Here is a 10,000-nt window from a genome sequence, read left to right on the forward strand (position 1 = left end):
ATATTACCTTCATCAATCCCATTCCCATTCTTAACATCATTCCTCCTTTTTCAAAAATCTCATCATAAACATCTCTTAAAATATCTACTAAAAGGTCTTTAAAAGTTTGGTAAAACTCACTTCCTAGACCATCAATGCCTGGGCTTTTCTTTTTGTTCAATTCATTTATTGTACTTTCTATTTCTTCTTTACTTATTGTCTGATCGCATTCTTCCTTCTCCTCTTTACTCATTTTAATTTTTATTAATTCCATTAATTCCCTTTTTTCTCTCTCCTTTACTCCTTCCGTACTAAACAATTTTTCAAAATAGTTTTTAACCTCTTCTAAAATTTCCCCACATTCATGTACCATTTCACCATTTTCTTTTCGTATTTCTTTTATAGTTTCAACTCTTCCTTTTCTTTTTTCAAGATCAAAAAAAAACTTTGTGCATTTTTCTCCTTCTACCAGATATTTAGCTTTACACCTCAACATTGCCCCCTTATATCTATTCTCTTCCATCTCTTTCAGCTCTTCTTGTATTTCTTTTATTTTTTGAATATCTTCTGTTTCATCATTTACTTGCTTCTCCAGTCTTTCTCTTATTTCCTTTTCTTTATTCTTTTTGCATTTCTGTTTTAACACACAATAACTAATAGTGATTTTTTTCACTAAAAATTTCAAGTTCTCCCACCAGATCCTTTTGTCCTCTAAATACATTTCATTCTCTTTTTCTTTTTTTATTGTATCTTTTATTGTTGCCACATAATCCTCATCCTTTAAAATGTCTGTATTTAAAACCCATACCCCTGGCCCTCTTTTCCCAACATCCCAATCCAAATGTACAAAAAAAGGCTTATGATCACTTAACCTCGTTTCTTCATACCTTAACTTCTCTATAAAACAATCTAAATTCCTTGTACATAAAACCATATCTATTCGTGTTTGATAAATGAAATTTCCTACTATTTGTCTTCTCGAGTATTCTCTTTTGTGTTCATTCCTTTCCCTCCATACATCCATTATATTATTTTCCTCCATTAGTGATCTTAACTCTTTCCTTCCCGTATCGCTTTTGAAACCCATACCCTCCGCTATATCTTGTCTGCTAAAAACTGTATTAAAATCCCCCATCATAAGTATATATTTATAATTCCTCACAATTGTCTTGATAGTGTTAAAAAATGATCTCTTTTCTTCTTTTTTCGTTGGTGCATGTATGTTGACCAGTAATATGTTCTTCTCTTCGTAACTCATTTCCACTATCAAACATTTCCCTATTTCATCTTTGTATATTTCTTTACAGCTTACACCACTGTTTTCCCTTATTAAAATTGCCACACCTCTACCATTTCTTTCATCACCATTATTATACAGAATTTCACCATTCCACCTTTTCCTCATTTCATTTATAGACCTATCGGTCCAATTAGTTTCTTGTAGCATTATTATATCTTCTTTTTTACACATTTCTTTTACTTTATCAAACTTTCTTACATCTTGAAGTCCTCTTGCATTAAAAGTTACCAACTTTATGAGCATAAGACAGAAAAAAGTATTCATAAAAACCATCGTTTATCATTCAATCTCCCCCATGTCCTTTAACAGTTCAAATCGGTTTACATTTTTCAACAAGTCCTCTTTAACTACTTTTTTCCTTACCCCGCCCAAACTTGGTTTTACCTTGATCGATCTTCTTCTTTTCATTTGTATCCCAGCTTTGTCCTCCTTTTCCTCTTCACTGCCCATTTCAACAGTCTGTTCTTCATTTACAATCCTTTGATGTTCTATTTTGTCTAAAAGTATTTCAATGGTCTCTGCAATTTGCATCTCCGCTTCACCCCCTTGCTGTGATTGTTTATCCTGTATGCAACTTTCTTCTCTCTGTTCTCCTTTGTCCTTATTTTCGTTGGTTTCATTAATCTGTGTTGTTGTTGTTCCTTCCTCTTGCTCCTTTTCATTGTCATGCATCTGCCCACTCACACCTTTTTCATCTTCTTCCTCGTTTCCCATCCAGCATTCACACTTGCTTAGCACCTCCTCGCAATCCGGGCATTTTACCACCCTGCAGTCCCTCGCCATGTGTCCTCTCTCATTGCATTTGTAACATATAAACTGCGGACAGTCTTTCACCATATGCTCTGGGCTCATGCACAACCTACATGTCTTTACCTGCTGGCTATGCATGACCCGAAAGTGCTGTGGTCCTTCTGCTGTGACAAACTTGGTGCTATACGGGAGTGAGATCACTTCTCTGGGGAATCTTGTTTTTACAAATCTTGTTCCATCTTCAATATTTGTGCCAGGATAAAACCGTCTCTTTATTTTAGAGATGGGGAGAACTCCCCATCCTTCCAATTTCTTTAAAATGTCCTCATCGTCCATGTAAACAGGGAGATGCATAAAAGAAACAACAAAATCTCTGTTTTGAAGTCTTGTTACCTCACAGGTTTTTCCTTTGATTAGTATTCCATTCATCAGCTCCTCGATGTCTTCCTCGGTCTCCAAAGTCACCTCATAACATCTTGTTTGTTTCGGTCGAACCGCCAAGATTTTCCCTTCTCCAACTTTTTCTGTCACTGACATTATAATATCCACTGCTCTCACATCATCCAAATCCATTAAGTCCACTGTTACTGTTGCTTCCTTTTTGTAAACTCTTTTCCAGGTTTCCTTCTTTGTTTCTTTTTCATGTCCATCTCTGTGTCTTTGTTCAAGATCGATTTCATTTCCACTCCGTGTTTCTCGTGCCATTGCTGTGGTCGTTGCCGGTAATCTATCCATTTTGAAAATTAAAGCCAAAAAAAACTCCCCCCCCAAACAGCGTGAGCTGCTGGGAGGAGAAAAAAAAACAAACAAAAAAACTAAATAAAGCTTTTCCCAAAAAATAATGAACAAAACACAAATCAAAAAAGGTGAGCCTCTCTCACCAACTGCTCAAACTGCCCACTCACTTCCTGTATTACTCACTAGCGCCACCAGGTTGGTATGGCCGTAAGCGAAAAATGCTGCAAAGAGAGGGCTATTTAAAGACCAGCCCATCTAATCGCCAGTATATTATATAAGTAGGAAAGAAAACCCAAAAGCTTAAAGCACCTGGTATTCTTAGGCAGTCTCTCATCCAAGTACTAACCAGACCTAAACCTGCTAAGATTCAGAGATCGGGCATTGACTCTTTTTTTTTTTTTTTTTGCAAGATTATTATATAAATCGTGAAATTTTCCAAAAAGTTTAAAGCACCTGGTATTCCCAGGCAGTCTCCCATCCATGTACTAACCAGGCCCAAACCTGCTAATATTCAGAGATCGGGCATTGACTTTTTTTTTTTTTTTTTTTGGCAAGATTATTATATAAATCGTGAAATTTTCCAAAAAGTTTAAAGCACCTGGTATTCCCAGGCAGTCTCCCATCCATGTACTTACCAGGCCCAAACCTGCTAATATTCAGAGATCGGGCATTGACTCTATTTTTTGTCAAAATTATTATATACTAAGTGAAAAGTTTCCAAAAAGCTTACAGCACCTGGTATTCCCAGGCGGTCTCCCATCCAAGTACTAACCAGGCCCAAACCTGCTTAGCTTCCGAGAGCAGACGAGATCGGGCATAGCCAGGTTGGTATGGCCGTAAGCGAAGACTGCTGCAAAGAGAGGGCTATTTAAAGACCAGCCCATCTAATCGTCAGTACATTATATAAGTAGGAAAGAAAACCCAAAAGCTTAAAGCACCTGGTATTCCTAGGCAGTCTCTCATCCAAGTACTAACCAGACCTAAGCCTGGTAAGATTCAGAGATCGGGCATTGACTCTTTTTTTTTTGCAAGATTATTATATAAATCGTGAAATTTTCCAAAAAGTTTAAAGCACCTGGTATTCCCAGGCAGTCTCCCATCCATGTACTAACCAGGCCCAAACCTGCTAATATTCAGAGATCGGGCATTGACTCTATTTTTTGGCAAAATTATTATATACTAAGTGAAAAGTTTCCAAAAAGCTTACAGCACCTGGTATTCCCAGGCGGTCTCCCATCCAAGTACTAACCAGGCCCAAACCTGCTTAGCTTCGGAGAGCAGACGAGACCGGGCATAGCCAGGTTGGTATGGCTATAAGCGAAAAATGCTGCAAAGAGAGGGCTATTTAAAGACCAGCCCATCTAATCGCCAGTATATTATATAAGTAGGAAAGAAAACCCAAAAGCTTAAAGCACCTGGTATTCTTAGGCAGTCTCTCATCCAAGTACTAACCAGACCTAAACCTGCTAAGATTCAGAGATCGGGCATTGACTCTTTTTTTTTTTTTTTTTGCAAGATTATTATATAAATCGTGAAATTTTCCAAAAAGTTTAAAGCACCTGGTATTCCCAGGCAGTCTCCCATCCATGTACTAACCAGGCCCAAACCTGCTAATATTCAGAGATCGGGCATTGACTCTATTTTTTGGCAAAATTATTATATACTAAGTGAAAAGTTTCCAAAAAGCGTACAGCACCTGGTATTCCCAGGCGGTCTCCCATCCAAGTACTAACCAGGCCCAAACCTGCTTAGCTTCGGAGAGCAGACGAGACCGGGCATAGCCAGGTTGGTATGGCTGTAAGCGAAAAATGCTGCAAAGAGAGGGCTATTTAAAGAGCAGCCCATCTAATCGCCAGTATATTATATAAGTAGGAAAGAAAACCCAAAAGCTTAAAGCACCTGGTATTCCTAGGCAGTCTCTCATCCAAGTACTAACCAGACCTAAACCTGGTAAGATTCAGAGATCAGGCATTGACTCTTTTTTTTTTTTTGCAAGATTATTATATAAATCGTGAAACTTTCCAAAAAGTTTAAAGCACCTGGTATTCCCAGGCAGTCTCCCATCCATGTACTAACCAGGCCCAAACCTGCTAATATTCAGAGATCGGGCATTGACTTTTTTTTTTTTTTCTGCAAGATTATTATATAAATCGTGAAATTTTCCAAAAAGTTTAAAGCACCTGGTATTCCCAGGCAGTATCCGATCCATGTACTAACCAGGCCCAAACCTGCTAATATTCAGAGACCGGGCATTGACTCTATTTTTTTGGCAAAATTATTATATACTAAGTGAAAAGTTTCCAAAAAGCTTACAGCACCTGGTATTCCCAGGCGGTCTCCCATCCAAGTACTAACCAGGCCCAAACCTGCTTAGCTTCGGAGAGCAGACGAGACCGGGCATAGCCAGGATGGTATGGCTGTAAGCGAAAAATGCTGCAAAGAGAGGGCTATTTAAAGAGCGGCCCATCTAATCGCCAGTATATTATATAAGTAGGAAAGAAAACCCAAAAGCTTAAAGCACCTGGTATTCCTAGGCAGTCTCTCATCCAAGTACTAACCAGACCTAAACCTTGTAAGATTCAGAGATCGGGCATTGACTCTTTTTTTTTTTTTTTTTGCAAGATTATTATATAAATCGTGAAATTTTCCAAAAAAAGTTTAAAGCACCTGGTATTCCCAGGCAGTCTCCCATCCATGTACTAACCAGGCCCAAACCTGCTAATATTCAGAGATCGGCCATTGACTCTATTTTTTGGCAAAATTATTATATACTAAGTGAAAAGTTTCCAAAAAACTTACAGCACCTGGTATTCCCAGGCGGTCTCCCATCTAAGTACTAACTAGGCCCAAACCTGCTTAGCTTCGGAGAGCAGACGAGACCGGGCATAGCCAGGTTGGTATGGCTGTAAGCGAAAAATGCTGCAAAGAGAGGGCTATTTAAAGACCAGCCCATCTAATCGCCAGTATATTATATAAGTAGGAAAGAAAACCCAAAAGCTTAAAGCACCTGGTATTCTTAGGCAGTCTCTCATCCAAGTACTAACCAGACCTAAACCTGCTAAGATTCAGAGATCGGGCATTGACTCTTTTTTTTTTTTTTTTTGCAAGATTATTATATAAATCGTGAAATTTTCCAAAAAGTTTAAAGCACCTGGTATTCCCAGGCAGTCTCCCATCCATGTACTAACCAGGCCCAAACCTGCTAATATTCAGAGATCGGGCATTGACTTTTTTTTTTTTTTTTTGGCAAGATTATTATATAAATCGTGAAGTTTTCCAAAAAGTTTAAAGCACCTGGTATTCCCAGGCAGTCTCCCATCCATGTACTAACCAGGCCCAAACCTGCTAATATTCAGAGATCGGGCATTGACTCTATTTTTTGTCAAAATTATTATATACTAAGTGAAAAGTTTCCAAAAAGCTTACAGCACCTGGTATTCCCAGGCGGTCTCCCATCCAAGTACTAACCAGGCCCAAACCTGCTTAGCTTCGGAGAGCAGACGAGACCGGGCATAGCCAGGTTGGTATGGCTGTAAGCGAAAAATGCTGCAAAGAGAGGGCTATTTAAAGACCAGCCCATCTAATCGCCAGTATATTATATAAGTAGGAAAGAAAACCCAAAAGCTTAAAGCACCTGGTATTCTTAGGCAGTCTCTCATCCAAGTACTAACCAGACCTAAACCTGCTAAGATTCAGAGATCGGGCATTGACTCTTTTTTTTTTTTTTTTTGCAAGATTATTATATAAATCGTGAAATTTTCCAAAAAGTTTAAAGCACCTGGTATTCCCAGGCAGTCTCCCATCCATGTACTAACCAGGCCCAAACCTGCTAATATTCAGAGATCGGGCATTGACTTTTTTTTTTTTTTTTTTTGGCAAGATTATTATATAAATCGTGAAATTTTCCAAAAAGTTTAAAGCACCTGGTATTCCCAGGCAGTCTCCCATCCATGTAGTAACCAGTCCGAAACCTGCTAATATTCAGAGATCGGCATTGACTCTTTTTTTTGGCAAAATTATTATATACTAAGTGAAAAGTTTCCAAAAAGCTTACAGCACCTGGTATTCCCAGGCGGTCTCCCATCCAAGTACTAACCAGGCCCAAACCTGCTTAGCTTCCGGGAGCAGACGAGATCGGGCATAGCCAGGTTGGTATGGCCGTAAGCAAAGACTGCTGCAAAGAGAGGGCTATTTAAAGATCAGCCCATCTAATCGCCAGTATATTATATAAGTAGGAAAGAAAACCCAAAAGCTTAAAGCACCTGGTATTCCTAGGCAGTCTCTCATCCAAGTACTAACCAGACCTAAGCCTGGTAAGATTCAGAGATCGGGCATTGACTCTTTTTTTTTTGCAAGATTATTATATAAATCGTGAAATTTTCCAAAAAGTTTAAAGCACCTGGTATTCCCAGGCAGTCTCCCATCCATGTACTAACCAGGCCCAAACCTGCTAATATTCAGAGATCGGGCATTGACTTTTTTTTTTTTTTTTTGCAAGATTATTATATAAATCGTGAAATTTTCCAAAAAGTTTAAAGCACCTGGTATTCCCAGGCAGTCTCCCATCCATGTACTAACCAGGCCCAAACCTGCTAATATTCAGAGATCGAGCATTGACTCTATTTTTTGGCAAAATTATTATATACTAAGTGAAAAGCTTACAGCACCTGGTATTCCCAGGCGGTCTCCCATCCAAGTACTAACCAGGCCCAAACCTGCTTAGCTTCGGAGAGCAGACGAGACCGGGCATAGCCAGGATGGTATGGCTGTAAGCGAAAAATGCTGCAAAGAGAGGGCTATTTAAAGAGCGGCCCATCTAATCGCCAGTATATTATATAAGTAGGAAAGAAAACCCAAAAGCTTAAAGCACCTGGTATTCCTAGGCAGTCTCTCATCCAAGTACTAACCAGACCTAAACCTTGTAAGATTCAGAGATCGGGCATTGACTCTTTTTTTTTTTTTTTTTGCAAGATTATTATATAAATCGTGAAATTTTCCCAAAAAAGTTTAAAGCACCTGGTATTCCCAGGCAGTCTCCCATCCATGTACTAACCAGGCCCAAACCTGCTAATATTCAGAGATCGGCCATTGACTCTATTTTTTGGCAAAATTATTATATACTAAGTGAAAAGTTTCCAAAAAACTTACAGCACCTGGTATTCCCAGGCGGTCTCCCATCCAAGTACTAACTAGGCCCAAACCTGCTTAGCTTCGGAGAGCAGACGAGACCGGGCATAGCCAGGTTGGTATGGCTGTAAGCGAAAAATGCTGCAAAGAGAGGGCTATTTAAAGACCAGCCCATCTAATCGCCAGTATATTATATAAGTAGGAAAGAAAACCCAAAAGCTTAAAGCACCTGGTATTCTTAGGCAGTCTCTCATCCAAGTACTAACCAGACCTAAACCTGCTAAGATTCAGAGATCGGGCATTGACTCTTTTTTTTTTTTATTTGCAAGATTATTATATAAATCGTGAAATTTTCCAAAAAGTTTAAAGCACCTGGTATTCCCAGGCAGTCTCCCATCCATGTACTAACCAGGCCCAAACCTGCTAATATTCAGAGATCGGGCATTGACTTTTTTTTTTTTTTTTTGGCAAGATTATTATATAAATCGTGAAGTTTTCCAAAAAGTTTAAAGCACCTGGTATTCCCAGGCAGTCTCCCATCCATGTACTAACCAGGCCCAAACCTGCTAATATTCAGAGATCGGGCATTGACTCTATTTTTTGGCAAAATTATTATATACTAAGTGAAAAGTTTCCAAAAAGCTTACAGCACCTGGTATTCCCAGGCGGTCTCCCATCCAAGTACTAACCAGGCCCAAACCTGCTTAGCTTCGGAGAGCAGACGAGACCGGGCATAGCCAGGTTGGTATGGCTGTAAGCGAAAAATGCTGCAAAGAGAGGGCTATTTAAAGACCAGCCCATCTAATCGCCAGTATATTATATAAGTAGGAAAGAAAACCCAAAAGCTTAAAGCACCTGGTATTCTTAGGCAGTCTCTCATCCAAGTACTAACCAGACCTAAACCTGCTAAGATTCAGAGATCGGGCATTGACTCTTTTTTTTTTTTTTTTTGCAAGATTATTATATAAATCGTGAAATTTTCCAAAAAGTTTAAAGCACCTGGTATTCCCAGGCAGTCTCCCATCCATGTACTAACCAGGCCCAAACCTGCTAATATTCAGAGATCGGGCATTGACTTTTTTTTTGTTTTTTTTGGCAAGATTATTATATAAATCGTGAAATTTTCCAAAAAGTTTAAAGCACCTGGTATTCCCAGGCAGTCTCCCATCCATGTAGTAACCAGTCCGAAACCTGCTAATATTCAGAGATCGGCATTGACTCTTTTTTTTGTCAAAATTATTATATACTAAGTGAAAAGTTTCCAAAAAGCTTACAGCACCTGGTATTCCCAGGCGGTCTCCCATCCAAGTACTAACCAGGCCCAAACCTGCTTAGCTTCCGGGAGCAGACGAGATCGGGCATAGCCAGGTTGGTATGGCCGTAAGCAAAGACTGCTGCAAAGAGAGGGCTATTTAAAGATCAGCCCATCTAATCGCCAGTATATTATATAAGTAGGAAAGAAAACCCAAAAGCTTAAAGCACCTGGTATTCCTAGGCAGTCTCTCATCCAAGTACTAACCAGACCTAAGCCTGGTAAGATTCAGAGATCGGGCATTGACTCTTTTTTTTTTGCAAGATTATTATATAAATCGTGAAATTTTCCAAAAAGTTTAAAGCACCTGGTATTCCCAGGCAGTCTCCCATCCATGTACTAACCAGGCCCAAACCTGCTAATATTCAGAGATCGGGCATTGACTTTTTTTTTTTTTTTTTGCAAGATTATTATATAAATCGTGAAATTTTCCAAAAAGTTTAAAGCACCTGGTATTCCCAGGCAGTCTCCCATCCATGTACTAACCAGGCCCAAACCTGCTAATATTCAGAGATCGAGCATTGACTCTATTTTTTGGCAAAATTATTATATACTAAGTGAAAAGCTTACAGCACCTGGTATTCCCAGGCGGTCTCCCATCCAAGTACTAACCAGGCCCAAACCTGCTTAGCTTCCGAGAGCAGACGAGATCGGGCATAGCCAGGTTGGTATGGCCGTAAGCGAAGACTGCTGCAAAGAGAGGGCTATTTAAAGACCAGCCCATCTAATCGTCAGTACATTATATAAGTAGGAAAGAAAACCCAAAAGCTTAAAGCACCTGGTATTCCTAGGCA

At 39.3% G+C, this 10,000-nt stretch overlaps 10 non-coding genes and 2 pseudogenes across 10 annotated transcripts; all 12 read right to left on the minus strand.

Annotated features, from left to right (window-relative positions):
• Positions 1-3,490: 3,490 nt before the first annotated feature.
• LOC128021844 (5S ribosomal RNA) lies at positions 3,491-3,609 on the minus strand. The gene has a single exon (XR_008185767.1). It is a non-coding gene; the product is annotated as a 5S ribosomal RNA (ribosomal RNA).
• Positions 3,610-3,967: 358 nt separating this feature from the next.
• Positions 3,968-4,086, minus strand: LOC128021783 (5S ribosomal RNA). Its single transcript, XR_008185722.1, has one exon. It is a non-coding gene; the product is annotated as a 5S ribosomal RNA (ribosomal RNA).
• Positions 4,087-4,451: 365 nt separating this feature from the next.
• On the minus strand, positions 4,452-4,570 carry LOC128021800 (5S ribosomal RNA). The gene has a single exon (XR_008185743.1). It is a non-coding gene; the product is annotated as a 5S ribosomal RNA (ribosomal RNA).
• A 503-nt stretch (positions 4,571-5,073) lies between these two features.
• On the minus strand, positions 5,074-5,192 carry LOC128021792 (5S ribosomal RNA). Its single transcript, XR_008185733.1, has one exon. It is a non-coding gene; the product is annotated as a 5S ribosomal RNA (ribosomal RNA).
• Positions 5,193-5,559: 367 nt separating this feature from the next.
• Positions 5,560-5,678, minus strand: LOC128021822 (uncharacterized; annotated as a pseudogene).
• A 508-nt stretch (positions 5,679-6,186) lies between these two features.
• LOC128021753 (5S ribosomal RNA) lies at positions 6,187-6,305 on the minus strand. The gene has a single exon (XR_008185688.1). It is a non-coding gene; the product is annotated as a 5S ribosomal RNA (ribosomal RNA).
• Positions 6,306-6,814: 509 nt separating this feature from the next.
• On the minus strand, positions 6,815-6,933 carry LOC128021711 (5S ribosomal RNA). Its single transcript, XR_008185646.1, has one exon. It is a non-coding gene; the product is annotated as a 5S ribosomal RNA (ribosomal RNA).
• A 489-nt stretch (positions 6,934-7,422) lies between these two features.
• On the minus strand, positions 7,423-7,541 carry LOC128021793 (5S ribosomal RNA). The gene has a single exon (XR_008185734.1). It is a non-coding gene; the product is annotated as a 5S ribosomal RNA (ribosomal RNA).
• Positions 7,542-7,908: 367 nt separating this feature from the next.
• On the minus strand, positions 7,909-8,027 carry LOC128021816 (uncharacterized; annotated as a pseudogene).
• Positions 8,028-8,534: 507 nt separating this feature from the next.
• Positions 8,535-8,653, minus strand: LOC128021754 (5S ribosomal RNA). Its single transcript, XR_008185690.1, has one exon. It is a non-coding gene; the product is annotated as a 5S ribosomal RNA (ribosomal RNA).
• Positions 8,654-9,161: 508 nt separating this feature from the next.
• On the minus strand, positions 9,162-9,280 carry LOC128021712 (5S ribosomal RNA). Its single transcript, XR_008185647.1, has one exon. It is a non-coding gene; the product is annotated as a 5S ribosomal RNA (ribosomal RNA).
• A 489-nt stretch (positions 9,281-9,769) lies between these two features.
• LOC128021845 (5S ribosomal RNA) lies at positions 9,770-9,888 on the minus strand. Its single transcript, XR_008185768.1, has one exon. It is a non-coding gene; the product is annotated as a 5S ribosomal RNA (ribosomal RNA).
• Positions 9,889-10,000: the final 112 nt, after the last annotated feature.

The sequence above is a fragment of the Carassius gibelio genome, chromosome A10 (assembly GCF_023724105.1).
Source record: "Carassius gibelio isolate Cgi1373 ecotype wild population from Czech Republic chromosome A10, carGib1.2-hapl.c, whole genome shotgun sequence".
NCBI lineage: Eukaryota > Metazoa > Chordata > Actinopteri > Cypriniformes > Cyprinidae > Carassius > Carassius gibelio.